Source organism: Mauremys reevesii, linkage group 7 (assembly GCF_016161935.1).
Source record: "Mauremys reevesii isolate NIE-2019 linkage group 7, ASM1616193v1, whole genome shotgun sequence".
Taxonomy (NCBI): Eukaryota; Metazoa; Chordata; order Testudines; family Geoemydidae; genus Mauremys; species Mauremys reevesii.
Genome location: NC_052629.1, coordinates 86,679,228 through 86,695,418, shown reverse-complemented (window position 1 = coordinate 86,695,418; position 16,191 = coordinate 86,679,228). Strand labels below are relative to the sequence as shown.

General features: G+C 44.7%; 1 protein-coding gene across 4 annotated transcripts in view; it reads right to left on the bottom strand.

The window, feature by feature from the left end:
* SLC6A11 (solute carrier family 6 member 11) overlaps positions 1 to 16,191 on the bottom strand; it is a 220,377-nt gene that overhangs the window by 136,327 nt on the left and 67,859 nt on the right. The gene's annotated exons all lie outside the window — the stretch shown is intronic.

Genomic DNA, 16,191 nt, shown 5'->3' with positions numbered 1-16,191 from the left:
CATTTGTAGATGGGGAACTGAAAGAAAGCTAGTGGCTTGCCCAAGTTCAGACAGGAAATCTGTGGCACAGCCACAAATTGAATCCAAGTCTCCTGAATCTCAGTGCAGTACTTTAGCCACAGGACCAAGCTCCCCAACTTTAGAATTATTTTCTTGTCTTGGGCATGCAGCTTCCACTTTTATGTGCTTTGATTTTTAGTATGAAACAATAATGGAATCACAAATAATGTCAATTCTCTGTTCACCAGCCTCCCCCCACCCCCCCCGCCTGTAAATAAAACAAAACACTCTGTGATACATTGAATAAAGAGCTTACAAGTCGGAACAAGAATTTCTTTCTGCACAACTGATCCATTTCATGAATCCCTTTAAGGGATTTCATCTCCTTTTAAAATTAAGAGATTGTCTATGGGAAATTAAAAGACATTTCTAAAGAAAGCTGAATTTACCAGAGCAGTGAAGGCTGACTCTGTCAGTGTCTAAAGTAAGCAGCTGAGGTTGATTTAAAATGGCATTTTGTATTAATTACATATCCATAGATACCAAAGTGCTTAGTGAACTCTAAACTGTTTCTAGCAAGTAATTAGCCATGTGCCCAACTGCAGACTGCAGAATAATTACTCTCAACCACTTAGGTCCCTTTTCACCCTTTTATTAAGCTTCCATCGAGTCTCACAGAAACAACATGGGGTTCTGCAGCTAGGCATATGTGATGTAAAACTGGAGTGATACAAGAGTATCAGGCCCAGGGAGATCAATCCTTATTCAGATTAAATCTGCCAAGTAAGAAAGAATGAACTAATTCATTTTTCCTTCTATGCATACCTTTCATCTCCTGCCTTAAAACTTCTATGCATTTTATTGAACAAAGCTTCCTTGGGGATCTGCATTTAATGTCATCTGCAATCTTAGAGACACAGCACTAACCTACCTCTCAGTGGCACTGTGAAGATTAATTAATTTAAAGTTCATAAGTACTCTCATTTCCTGTGGTTAAAGACACTAGCTTCAATGTATCATTATTAATTTTTTATTACTGTCAGTCTACGTGTAATGCTAATAGGTCCTGGTTGTCGGCAGTTGAGATTGAAGCTGGGACCTCTGAAGCTTAGTGTATGAGTCTCTAGTGCATGAGCTAAAAGTCACATGGCTCTTAGCTAAGGCTGGAGCAGTTGCTAGCTGGGCAAGGTGCCACTAGAGGGGGACAGAGCACCACACGAAGCCGGCATGGGTTACATATGTGCACTCAGATAACATTGGATATGCTTCCCTAAAGCCAAATATTTTACATTATATAACTTTATTGCTTTTTTAAAAAAATCTACATTGAAAACCACCATTCTGCTCCCTGGTGCATCCAACACAGTACTGAGTGAGGCAGAGGTCTTGGAGGAGGGAAACCTGTGATCATGTAATTAAGGTCTGTATCATAATACATATGAACAAGCAGACTGAATTAAGGTTGCACAGACAAATAAATAATGTTTAACATAGTTGTATTTTAAATATAATTTCCTATTTTTAAAGGAAAAAAGTAAAAAAAAAAAAGACTTTTTGTACAACTAACTACCTCTGCATCATGCATCATCAGCAGGGTTTGCACCCTGACCATTGACCACCATTGCACAGACTACTACAATTTTAGCTGAAGGACTAAGTACATTAGCTGTCAGCAGGAGAAAGCTGTTATCCTAGAGAAATGGCCCACTCATGCCATGCACTGCATCCAGATGGTGATTGCTCCCCCCTTCCCACCCCCACCCTCAGAAGTGGGAGACAAGATGTTGGAGCCATGCACTGGGTCACGGGCTCTGGTTGGGAAGACAAAAGCCTGTCTAAGCTCTCACCCATTCCATCCCTCAAACTGTTGCAACAGCTGTTTCTGCAGCTTGCACGTGTTCCAAGTTCAGTGTTATACTGTTATTACTGCTGCTGCTGCTTTGATGGTGGCGTGGACCTGGCTTCTTAGAATGCTCCTATTTATTTATTTTGGTGCACTAACAAAATTTTCCTGAGAAACCCAAGAGAGAGAAGGGAAATGGTAATTTTTAACCATTTTTTAATTCAGCTAAGCCTGGATGGAGTCTTATGGGTCAAAGAAAAGTAACTTTGCTGGGGCTTTCTTCCTGCTGAATGTCAAAGTCCTGCTGAAAACAAAGGAGATGTTCATAAAAAGTTGCAAGAATCTTTCATAATGGGAAGTATTAGCAGGGGTGAAAGTAATATTAAATTCTTACTGGTACGGGACGGAAGGGGTGGGGCCTCGGGTGGAAGGGGTGGGGTTGGGGGGGGGGTCAACTTCCCCCTGCCAGCCCATCCGTGCTTCCTGGCCTCTGCCACCTGGGGCTCTGGCAGTGATTTAAAAGGGTCCAGGGTTCTGGCCTCTGCCACAATAGCGGCGGTGGCAGCCGGGAGCCCTGTTGGTATCCCGGGGGGGCAGGGGGAAGGGGCAAAAGTGGCAATGACATTAAAGCACTGCATTGTTGTCCCTTTTGCCTATCCTGGCGGCCCACTTTCACCCCTGAATGTTAGGCTACCAAAATAGGGATCACTACCATCTCTCTCTTTCTCTCTCAAAAGAAGCAGTACTTGATGAAGGATGTGTTTCAGTCAAAGAGAGAAGGATGAAGTCAAAGAGCAAGAACAGAGGAAAGGTTTTGAATTTATCAGCACTCTGGAACTGAAAATGAGGCCAGTGCTCCATGCCTGTAGAGCAAGGTCTACGTTCCGATTAAAGGCCAGTTTAAAGTATCCAGTTATCAAATGGACAAGGACAGCTGTGGTGCATGCTGCATTAGGTTAAGTCTGACTTCCAGCCTTGTCTCCTAATCCTCCTCTTAGAATAAATAAATAAATAAATAAAAACAAACACACACACACACACACGCCAGGAGTGTGACCTTAAAAATCAGTGCATCATTTTACAGGTAGCCAAGTGGAAGATGGGTATAGCATGATCACATCCCAAGAAATGATCAAACATCTGCTGTATTCTGACATACTTCACACTATGAATAAACATGCAGAAAATCATACTAAAAGGGAATGTAGCCTCATGATCAGAGAGACGTCTGTTGCTGTTGTGGGGTTTCACATGATATATAAGAGTGAGACCCAAAAAAGTTGTGCAAATGAAGGGGGAAGCCTCCAAAGTATATTTGACATATTCCTTTTCCTGGAGATGGGACAGACCATAGTGATACTAAACATTCTTAACTTTGCCCATTGCCTTCACCCAGAGCCCCCTCATATCAACAATCCCTATCGCTCCAGCTATACTGCTGCTTTCCCAGGGTTGAGGAGGAAGTAGCTGACACATCCAGCTGGTAATATCAATCAAACATTCCTCCAGAGCAGACACTGAATTTGCAATGCCCCAAGGCAAGAGCTACACAGCACGCTGACACTGGTCTGCCATGCGTTTAAAAATGATCTAGTCAAGGAGCCTACTCTGTAGTATACACTGAATAACATGGGAGATGAGTTTGTTCTTTGAGCAATGGTGTGTTATGACACATAGTTGTACATCACCCACAACATTCTGGTTATGACTGGAATTCACTGCTTGGACCAGCCTTGGACGAAACAAAGAATCATCTGTGTCATCATGCTACTGCAATGACTCTTCCTCCACATCTATCTCAATTATCCTTATGTATCATTTGTATTGTGGGAGAACCTAGGGACAGTCATAGACCAGGCCCCAACTCTGTTAGGCACTGTACAAACATGTAACAAAAGGCATTTACAAGCTGACTGATCCCAACATTTCTTACAACTTTTTCAAATTTTATTGAAAAATAAATGTGAAAGGACTCAAATGCCTGGGATTGATCTTTCTGTGGTTGCATGTGTCCACGCTCATTGTGGTCAGCTGGAGCCCTGTGGAACAATTTCAAAACTGATGTTGGAGAAAGCCACCACTGGAACCCCTGGAGTTGAATTTGGCCTTATTGGGTGAGTTTAATCCTGCAACTTTTGGGGGATTTTTTTGTGTTTTTCTCAAAACAGAAAATCCAGATCTCAAATGTATCAATTTGAGCAACAAATCAAAGCAATTCCTCAAAATTAAATTGCTCTTTAGCTCTGAAGCTTTTTTTTAGCATATTTTAAAATTAATGATACCTATTCTGTATTTCCATGGCCAAATGTCCACATGCTAGAAGGTGATTTTTTATTGCACACAAAATCCCTGGTCATGAAATGCAGAGGCAGTGTTAGTCCCTTGGGGGCACTAAGCAGGAATTTTCCCATATCCCTTACCCACTCCCTAAAAATACTAATTGCATTGTTTCCACAAACCAAAAGATATACCAACCCAAGACATACTAATACACTTGTTAACAAGTCCACATTAAATCAGATGAACAGTATTTTGGGGGGAGATATTAATTGGGAGCCACTTCAGCTGCTTGGGGCCCTAAGAAATTGCTTGCTCCGCTTATGCCTAGCATCACCGCTGGTGAAATGACTGCTGCACTGAGGGAAGGATTTTCAAAAGTAGCGATTTTTGGGTCCTCAACCTGACACACTTTAAAGGGGTTGTTTTCAGAGGGTAGGTATTCAGCACTTTCTGAGTATTGCGTCCCTGTAAGGCATCTCAATTTGAGCCCCCCAAAACTGAGGCATCTAAAAATCACTTAATCACTATCAGGCATTTGCAAAGAAGAGTACAGAGAATATTTATGGCACCAGTGTGATTAGCCATGCTGCTCCCATTTTAAAAAGACACATGGTGCCAATCAATTTGAGTTACTAGCATCTAAATGAGTATTCAAAGCTTTTCCAGTTACATCAAAATCTTTGTTTTGTCTATTCTTTGTTTAAACAAAACAAAGATTTTTTTCCCTTAGGAAGCCACGAGCAACAAGCACAGAACATATAATTAAACCACAAAGTACAATGTATGCAAAGAATACATGGGAGAAAGACAGAGAAAGCCTCGCACAAGGTCTAGCCGTGATTATCTCGCCAGGCACAACACAGCTTCCCTTAGTTCCAGCTCCTTAGCTCTCCTGCTGAGACTCTGGCTTAAATAATGGCAGCAGAGCACAGATTTTGAAAGAAGGAAGCATTCAGGACTGAAAACTGTCCTTGTAAAACTTCAGTTCAGTCTAGCTGCCACCTTTGGCTAGATCTGCTCATATTCTTCTATTTCGCAGTTTACATCATTAAAAAAGAGAAAGTATTTTATGTCCCCAAGTAACCTGCCAAAGTAACCAGGTTGGCTTGATTCTCCACTGCATCTAAACAGAGCTTGTGCAGCGAACTGGGGGCTGTCAGAGAACTGATCACAGTTCCTTTATTAATTATTATTATTATTTATCATCTGTATTAACATAGCACCTAGGAGCCCCTGTCGTGGACCAGGACCCCATTGTGTTAAACACTCTGACAAAGAACAAAAAGAAGGTCCCTGCAGCCTGCCCCAAGTTTCTGACCCCAGTGTGAGTTAAATCCTCTGGGACCTTATGCAGCCAGCAAAGAATCGGACATAATGGGATCTAACTCTGCCACATCAACTTGTCTCCTCTGAGATATCCCCTTCACTCGTCCCTCCTCCCCAACATGCTGCTTGCCTTCTTATTTGAGTGGAGAGGTGAGGCTGCAACAGGAGAGAGTGGAGTAGGTTGACTGAGCTAGCTCTGTGCCAGGAAAGGTTCCGCTTAAACAGAGGAGATTCACTAGGCACTTTAAGTACACTTTGCTCCATGCAAGAGTGGGATGCAAGGTCGCTCACCAAAGGCTCTTACATAAATTAAGCTGTCATGGGATAAAAGGGAAGGTCCTTTCATGGATTGAGAACTGGTTAAAGGACAGGGAACAAAGGGTAGGAATTAATGGTAAATTCTCAGAATGGAGAGGGGTAACTAGTGGTGTTCCCCAAGGGTCAGTCCTAGGACCAATCCTATTCAATTTATTCATAAATGATCTGGAGAAAGGGGTAAACAGTGAGGTGGCAAAGTTTGCAGATGATACTAAACTGCTCAAGATAGTTAAGACCAAAGCAGATTGTGAAGAACTTCAAAAAGATCTCACTAAGTGATTGGGCAACAAAAAGGCAAATGATTGGGCAACAAACTAAGTGATTGGGCAACAAAAAGGCAAATGAAATTTAATGTGGATAAATGTAAAGTAATGCACATTGGAAAAAATAACCCCTACTATACATACAACATGATGGGGGCTAATTTAGCTACAACGAGTCAGGAAAAAGATCTTGGAGTCATCGTGGATAGTTCTCTGAAGATGTCCACGCAGTGTGCAGAGGTGGTCAAAAAAGCAAACAGGATGTTAGGAATCATTAAAAAGGGGGTAGAGAATAAGACTGAGAATATATTATTGCCCTTATATAAATCCATGGTACGCCCACATCTCGAATACTGTGTACAGATGTGGTCTCCTCACCTCAAAAAAGATATTCTAGCACTAGAAAAGGTTCAGAAAAGGGCAACTAAAATGATTAGGGGTTTGGAGAGGGTCCCATACGAGGAAAGATTAAAGAGGCCAGGGCTCTTCAGCTTGGAAAAGAGAAGACTAAGGGGGGATATGATAGAGGTATATAAAATCATGAGTGATGTTGAGAAAGTGGATAAGGAAAAGTTATTTACTTATTCCCATAATACAAGAACTAGGGGTCACCAAATGAAATTAATAGGCAGCAGGTTTAAAACAAATAAAAGGAAGTTCTTCACGCAGCGCACAGTCAACTTGTGGAACTCCTTACCTGAGGAGGTTGTGAAGGCTAGGACTATAACAATGTTTAAAAGGGGACTGGATAAATTCATGGTGGCTAAGTCCATAAATGGCTATTAGCTAGGATGGGTAAGAATGGTGTCCCTAGTCTCTGTTCGTCAGAGGATGGAGATGGATGGCAGGAGAGAGATCACTTGATCATTGCCTGTTAGGTTCACTCCCTCTGGGGCACCTGGCATTGGCCACTGTCGGTAGACAGATACTGGGCTAGATGGACCTTTGGTCTGACCCGGTACGGCCATTCTTATGTTCTCAGGAAAGATTTTGTAGTAGCGTAGTGGGGAGAAGTCTTGGCTTCATTATTTTTACAAACAGCATTATGGTACATTTACTAGTAGTGTAGGATAATTAAAAGTAAACTGTTGTACAGTTAGCCTCATAGTAAATGAATAAAGTATGATTTGTGATGCATTTAAGTACCTAAGTTCTTCCATTGTGTCTGTGGAGTAATTTGCTTGCTCATTAATTGAAGACTGACTCAGAGGTTTTATAAGCAGGGACCTGGAACACAATAAGGGTAGAATCACCCACAGAAGTATCAATGCTATCTAAATTGGCAGGTTTCGTTGTATCAGTATAAAAGGCCCTAAACCAGATTTGTGGCTTCTATAGTTTCAGAATTTAGCAGACATGATCAGGAATTGAGTAAAAAATAAACCAACCAACAAATTACAAGGTACAAACACAGCTAGAGAGAGCCTGGATTTGATCCAAGCATGCAAAACCTTGTAGCCAAAGATAGAAACTACAACAGTGGAGGATATACTGATACAGTGTTATTCATTTTAAAGTTGTCGGTGCAGTAACACACAGTAAATCAAGATAGTCTGTTTCAATGCATTGTGCTATAATGGAGCAGCAAGAAATTTTGGCACACAAGCACAGTGCAAACAACTGGTACACAATGCTCAGAGCCCAATTCTCAGCTGGTGTAAAACATCACTGATCAGTTGACTTCTGTGGAGCTGCCCTACTTGATCCTAGCTGAAGCTCTGTCTCTCAGTGTAAGACATTGCAAACCACAAAGCTGACAGTTATAATTTGAGTTCATGTCACATGGTCATGGATTACATTAAGATTTAATTGTGCTTTTAATTATGTAACCTACTGAAAGCTTTGCCTGGCTGCAAGGTACCTTGGGTGATTGCATAATAATAGCCCTAAAACTAATAAACATTCCCTTAGCACAGGGGTGGACAAACTTTTTGGCCTGAGGGCCGCATCAGGTTTTGGAAATTGTATGGCGGGTCGGTTAGGGGAGGGGGTCATGGCATGCCCACCCCCCATCCACTCCCCCCCACTTCTGGCCCCCTGACAGCCCCTCCCAGACTCCTGGCACATCCAACCCCCCCTGTTCCCTTATGCCCCACCCCGGGACCCATGCCCCATCCACTCCGCCTGCTCCCTGTCCCCTGACACCACCACCCCTGGAACCCCCGCCCCTGACTGCCCTGCGCCACCCCATCCAACCCCTCCTCTCATTCCTGACTGCCCCCCTGGGACCTCTGCCCCATCCAAACACCCCTTCTCTCTGTCCCCTGACTGCCCCCAGAACCCCGCCCCTGACTGCCCCCACCACCCCCTCCACCCCCCTCCTTCCTGACTGCCACACCCAGAACCCCTGCCCCATTCAAACCCTGTTCCCCGCCCTTTGACTGCTCCAACCCCTATCCACAACCCCACCCCCTGGCCACCACCCCAAACTCCCCTGCCCTCTATCCAACCCACTCTGCTCCCCATTCCCCCCTCCCTGCACCCCAACCTGTGCTGCTTGGAGCACCGATGGCTGGCGGCGCTGCAGCCATACCACCTGACTGGACCCAGCCATGCACTGCACAGCACAGAGCACCAGGTCAGGACACAGCTGTACAGCTGCACAGCCCCAGGAGCTCGCCGCCCCGCCACCCAGAGCATTGCGCTGGCAGCGCAGTGAGCTGAGGCTGCGGGGGCCGGGGGCAAGCCTTCTGGGCCAGGAGCTCAGGGGCTAGGGAGGAGGGTCCCGCAAGCTGGATGTGGCTCACGGGCCATAGTTTGTCCACCTCTGCCTTAGCATGTATCCATCCTAAAAGACCCCAAAGCTACATGCACATAGAACCACTGAAAAGCAGACACTCATGCAGTGGAGGGCAGCAGCTCACTGGCACAACATAATTACAGAGAAAACATTCAACCAAAGACACCAGGGTGTGTGTGTGCGGGGGGGAATCCTGACCTTACAAAAAGCACTACCACAGGATCCTTAGGGATGGATTTTCAAGGGTACTCAGCACTGGCCTAACTCCGCTCTCAGTAAAGTCAATGGGAGTTTTACCACTCACTCCAATGGGAGCAAAGGTAAGCTAACACTGTGCCATCTGGAAATCCCATTCTGTATTTCAGAGCAAGCAGAAAGGACCTCGGATTGTGAGCTACCAGTAATAACACGACAGAGCTCAACTGTTTTCCGCCTCATTCAGTGTGGCAGATGTGGCTTGTTAACACCATCCTGAATATAAGAGGAAATGCTGGGAACAGGTGGAGCTCTCCAGACTGGAGGATCTCGGGTCTGAGACAGAGAGGTTCTACAGGAGGAACCATAAGAATAGCCAAGCTTGCGGAGAAGGCTTGGGATGGTGTTCACAGGAAGAGGGTGAGAGTGATCTTGTGTAGTCTGCACAAACTGTGGCTGGAGCAGGTTGGGAGTACCACTTGATCACAGTGCATGAAATTCACCCCTGAGCAGAGGGCATCAATAAAATCCAAGAGATCTACATATGGCAAACCCCATGGTACTGTACGGAGAGACTGATTAAGCTATAGGTGAGAGACCTGTACAATTTGGTTTTTAAGCTATTATGAGACCATATTGAAAAGCCAGGGTGGAAACTATTGCTTTTTTCTGAACAAGTGGGCTGGCAAGCTATCTATACAATAAGATCTGGAGCCTACAGGGGGGACTTAGGGAGGGAGAAGGAACACAGGCTCATTTTCTGCAGCTTGGAAGTAACTAATGATTCTGCGGCATGTGAGAAAGCTGAGCTGTGGGGCAAGCTGGAGTATTACTCCTTGACGGACATGATAGATATCTGGCTGTTTTGCTGCATGCATTTTGAATCATTTGAATTACACCTCTACCCCATTATAACGCGACCCAATATAACATGGGTTCACATATAGCGCGGTAGCAGCAGGGCTCGGGCAGTGCTTTAAAGGGCCCAGGGCTCCGGCTGCTGCGGAGCCCCAGGCCCTTTAAATCACCGCTGGAGCCCTGCCGCTGCTGCCCCAGGGCTGCGGCAGTGGGGCTTGCCAGCGATTTAAAGGGCCCGGGGCTCCGACTGCTGCAGGGAGCCCTGGGCTCTTTAAATCACCGCTGCAGCCCTGCCACCGCTACCCCGATATAACGGTGTTTCACCTATAATGCGGTAGGGATTTTTTGCTCCCCACAACCGTGTTATATTGGGGTAGAGGTATACCGGAGCTTACTGCACTTAAGAACTTTCTTAGACAAAGGGTAAGGAAGAGAGACTGGGTATCATTTCCCAATGAGACTAATCCTTATTCAGTTGAGTTGGCTGTTGAGTTAGGTTATGATTCGATAGCATTTCCTTGTGCCTGAGCTTTTTCCATTGTTGCTGTTGACACTATCTGTTGGCAGCACAAGGACTGACACCAGTTGAAGGTTTAGCCTTTCTTTCCATTATATGATGTACCAATGTTATATCATTACATTGGTCTTCCTTTTCATTATATGATGAAACTTAAAGTGCCCTGAATGATAATTTAATCATGCTCACTTCTCCAAATAGGTAACTGTGAGAGCTTCTGAGAAAAGGCTCTCTTCACTTACTCATTTATTTTAGCCAAAACAACAATGATTTATCCCAAGACAATAAGCCTTTGCCTTCCTCTGTGCATGCAAACTTTCTCAAAGGGAACATCTTAAATCTATGCTCCACAGCACTATCCAGAGAGTCCAGGTGCAATTCAAGGTGTTTGCTTTGACCATCTAAGCACTAAACAGTTTGGATCCTAGTTACTTCAAAGACCACTTCTCTCTTTGTGTACGTCACATTATCAAACATCTGTCAAGTTTAAAAGGGGATAGTATGGTAACAGATGTTTCTAGTGAAGTGCCTTGAATCCTACCCCCTAGAATCCACTTCCTTCATTTGTCTGACAGACCCCACATGTGTTGACCTTAACATAACGTTGCAATGCCTATATATTCTCCTAGGCTTTTTGTGGATGGGAGGCATGGGGGAGGTTGGGTTCAGGGAGGTTAATTAATGTTCTATTCAAGAAAATAATATTCAACTGTAAATTAAAAAAAACTAGGTGGAAAAAGCCCCAAAACACTGGAAACCAAAGGATAATTTGTTGTTAAGAACTATGGTGGTAACAAGCCATTTTTAAGGAGAGAACCCTTGAAATATTCTGAGTATTCTGCCACCAGAGTTTAATGCATTGTGTAAAATAGATTTGGCTTGCAATAATCGAAGGAAAAGTGAAATTATTAATTACATTTCATGCAATAGTTCCCCCCTCCAAAATAGAAATTGATTGGGATTTGGAAATAATTTTCATATATAGGACATCTCAATAGCTCAAACCATCAAGGGCCTGGGAAAGAAACTAGGGGACTTGGGACATTTTGCACATTAAAGGAAATATCAGATGAACTGAAGATGTGCCAAGGAGGGTTTCTTTGGATTTGGGTTAGGATTAGATTAGGTTTTGGTGTTGCGGATTGAACCCAAATCAGAGATAGATGTGGGTTTCGAATTCAATGATGGTGAAGGCTTAGGAGTGCTACTCAGGAGATTTTGGCTGTAATTGGTAAATTCAATAGGCCTCTCCTGACTGGAATTTGACCCAGAATCAAAATAATCAAGGTGGACTCAGATCCTGCGATTTGCACCCAAACACACAAATCCAGAAATGTGAAGTGTGGGGTTAGTTTTTTGCCCACCTCTAGTTATATGTGTATAACTTGGCTAACTTACAATAAAGAGGGAAGACTTGACTTTCTTCTTAGTGTGTGCAAGGTGTAAACCCCAAGCAAGGAGAGGAATTGACCAGGCACATGATGGATATGGGATCAAATGAAAACAAGGTAAATTTAGAATGATTATTAGAATAAATGGTGAAATTCCTTATGCTGCAGGTTAACATAACAATAGGAATGTTGTCTGACATGACACTGGCATATTTAAAGCTAGGCTGGGCAAATTAACATCATCTGAATTACAGTAGCACAGAAAGGCTCCATTTGGTCCTAGCAACATTGTGCTAAGCACTGTATAGGCGTCTAGTAAAAGACTGTGGCTGCCCCCAAGAGCTTATATTATTAGCTTGTCAAGATGTAATGTGTGGGAGAAACAAGTGATGAGGGGTAGGGTGGGAGAGGGAGGATAGGAACATGTTTCAAGCACAGGAAAATGTCCAAGAGGGACCATTCTTGTGTTGGGAAAGGAATATAGATAGCTCAGGATCTCTCTCCCATCGCTAACTTCTATGAACTCCCTGTGACTACTGGTTATCTCTGTTCTTCCACCTTTTCAGTTATCATGCTTTCACACCTGTGCAATAGCAAAGCTCAGGAAGATAAAATGCTTGGAGGAGGGCAGGCATTTATACAATTACTGAAAATGTCTTTAGCGTGTTGGGTTTTTTTTGTTTGGTTTTTGGTTTTTTGGGGGCTGGGGTGGGGGGGCTAATCTACCTTACATTTAGTAAATCAGCAAAGAAAATCACAAAGAGAAAAAAGAATGTTCCAGTGCTGGAACTGGCAGAGAGGGGAGGATAGGTGATTATGTGCTAACCTCCGCTTCTCACAGCTGAAAAATAACCTCTTCATCCCAACTTGAGCACTGTGATTTTGAAAGATGGATAATGTGTTTACTTCAGCTTCCAGGAGTACACTTCTTCGGGACACTATATTTCTCAGGAACACTGCATTTTCCTGGGAAAGAGATTCTTCAGTAAAGCTTTCCAATGTGCAGGAGATGTAACTTGAATAGCAGGAGATGTAACTGCTGCCAACATATCGTGGAAAGGAATGTCCCAGGCCACTTATTGCATTATTTCGTGGTTTGGAAAAGCTGAGAAACAGATTCAATCTATTTGGAAAAACCCCTTAGTGTCTGCTCACTGCTTTAGAACAGTTTACAAGATGCTTTTCCTTTACAAGTAATTGGGACAAGAGGCTTCTTGGGGTCACTTACTTATCTGCCTCTCTTCAGCCAGGAACACAGGAAGAATTTTATATTCATTCACAGCCAAGGTCTCCAGCGCCCAGCCCAGCTCACTGCTGTGGGAGTCAAGGTTAAAGAAAATCTACCCATCCCCTTGACCTTCTCCTCATGGCTCGGTGTTGATGATGGGGGTTGGCCCTCGAGCCAAGTCACTAACAAAAGTCCAACCAAACAAAAGGTTCTTCTGCCCTTCTGGCGTTAATCTGTAGTTCCTTCGGTGCTCAGTTCTTGGCCCTTTCTGGGTCATCTTAAACTCCTGCCCTGCTCTGTTACTGAGCACTGGCTCCCAGGAGCCCCTCTCGCAGTCTTACCATTTGCTAAAGTCCCTGCTCTTGGCCCCAACCCCCAGGCCCTGCAGAATTCTCCCTTGCTCTTTTATCTAAGCACTGCTTCACAGGGCTTTCCTTCTGCAGGCCCTGTTTCATAGCAGGTTGCCACTGCCTCCCTCCCAAGGGATTTTAGCAGCTTCTCCCAGGAATCTTCCTGCCCTACCTCAGGGCCACCCACAGAATTCCAACCTGCTTCCTGTAGCTACTCTCCCTCACTTTAGAACCAGACTTCAAAGAGAAACTGCTGAGCTCCAGTTCATCTGCAAATTTAACACCATCAGCTCAGGACTAAACAAAGACTGTGAATGGCTTGCCAGTTACAGAACCAGTTTCTCCTCCCTTGGTTTTCACACCTCAGCTGCTGGAACAGGGCCTCATCCTCCTTGATTGATCTAACCTCATTATCTCTAGCTTGCTTCTTGCTTGCTTATATATACACCTGCCCCTGGAAATTTCCACTACTTGCATCCGACGAAGTGGGTATTCACCCACGAAAGCTCATGCTGCAAAACGTCTGTTAGTCTATAAGGTGCCACAGGATTCTTTGCTGCTTCTACAGAACCAGACTAACATGGCTACCCCTCTGATACTTGACACCATGCAAGACACTGCATTTAGCTGTATGGAGTGGAAATCCATCAACCTCATGAAGAAACTTGCACAAATACAGACGGATATCATCTTCCTTTCCAAATGTAAACGGATGGACATCATACCTAATGGACTAAAGGTAAAAAATCCACTGCTATCTACATACTACACAGACCACAGTGAGAGATTATGCCGTACTCTATCTAAGAAACTGAGGAACCACCTGATCAGCATCCTATACAGCAAACAGGAAAACATCAAAAAAGAGCTCTCCAACCTGGAGACTGTCATCAATAATCAAACTTCCATACAAACGGACTTCACTAAAATAAGACAGGAGATCTACATTATTCACTTCACCTCTCTAAAAAGGAAAAAGGACTGCAAGCTGTCTAAACTCCTACCTGCCACATGGGGCCACAACTGTGATACCCCTAACCCACCCAGCAATATCATCAATCTATCCAGCCGCACACTCAGCCCAGAAGAACAGTCTGTCCTATCTCGGGGACTCTCTTTCTGCCCTGCCACCCCGACCAACATGATACAGTTCTGCTGCGATCTGGAAGCCTACTTTCGCCGTCTCCGACTCAAAGAATACTTCCAGGACACCACTGAACAGCGCACTGATACACAGTTACCCTCCCACCAACAGCACAAGAAGAAGAACTCCACATGGTCTCCTCCTGAGGGTCGAAATGACAGTCTGGACCTATACATTGAATGCTTCCGCCGACGTGCACAGGCAGAAATTGTGGAAAAACAACATCGCTTGCCTCACAACCTAAGTCGTGCAGAACGCAATGCCATCCACAGCCTCAGAAACCATCCTGACATTATAATCAAAAAGGCTGATAAAGGAGGTGCTGTTGTCATCATGAACAGGTCTGACTACCAAAAGGGGGCTGCCAGACAACTCTCCAATACCAAATTTTACAGGCTACTTCCCTCAGATCCCACTGAGGAATACACTAAGAAACTGCACCATCTACTCAGGACACTCCCTACACTAACACCGGAACAAATCAACATACCCTTAGAACCCCGACCAGGGTTATTCTATCTACTACCCAAGATCCACAAACCCAGAAATCCTGGACGCCCCATCATCTCTGGCATTGGAACTCTCACTGAAGGACTGTCTGGATATGTGGACTCTCTACTCAGACCCTATGTTACCAGCACTCCCAGCTATCTCCGTGACACCACTGATTTCCTGAGGAAACTACAATGCATTGGTGACCTTCCAGAAAACACCATCCTAGCCACCATGGATGTAGAGGCTCTCTACACAAACATCCCACACACTGATGGAATACAAGCTGTCAGGAACAGTATCCCTGATGATGCCACAGCACAACTGGTTGCTGAGCTCTGTGCCTTTATCCTCACACACAACTATTTCAAATTTAATGACAATATATATCTCCAGATCAGTGGCACCGCTATGGGCACCCGCATGGCCCCACAATATGCCAATATTTTTATGGCCGACCTGAAACAACGCTTCCTCAGCTCCTGTCCACTCACGCCCCTTCTCTACCTACGCTACATTGATGACATCTTCATCATCTGGACCCATGGGAAGGAGACTCTGGAAAAATTCCACCATGATTTCAACAGCTTCCACCCCTCCATCAACCTCAGCCTGGACCTATCTACACGGGAGGTCCACTTCCTAGACACCACGGTGCAAATAAGTGGTGGTCACATTAACACCACCCTATACCGAAAACCTACTGACCGCTATGCCTACCTTCATGCCTCCAGCTTCAATCCCGGGCACACTACAAGATCCATTGTCTACAGCCAAGCACTGAGGTACAACCGTATCTGCTCTAACCCTGCAGACAGAGACCAACACCTAGAAAATCTCCACCAAGCATTCTCAAGATTACAGTACCCACACGAGGAAATAAGGAAACAGATCAACAGAGCCAGATGTGTACCCAGAAGCCTCCTACTGCAAGACAAACCCAGGAAAGAAACCAACAGGACTCCACTGGCCATCACATACAGTCCCCAGCTCAAACCCCTCCAACGCATCATCAGGGATCTACAACCCATCCTGGACAATGATCCCACACTTTCACAGGCCTTGGATGGCAGGCCAGTCCTCGCCCACAGACAACCTGCCAACCTGAAGCATATTCTCACCAGCAACTGCACACCGCACCATAGTAACTCTAGCTCAGGAACCAACCCACGCAACAAACCTCGATGCCAACTCTGCCCACATATCTACACCAGCAACACCATCACAGGACCTAACCAGATCAGCC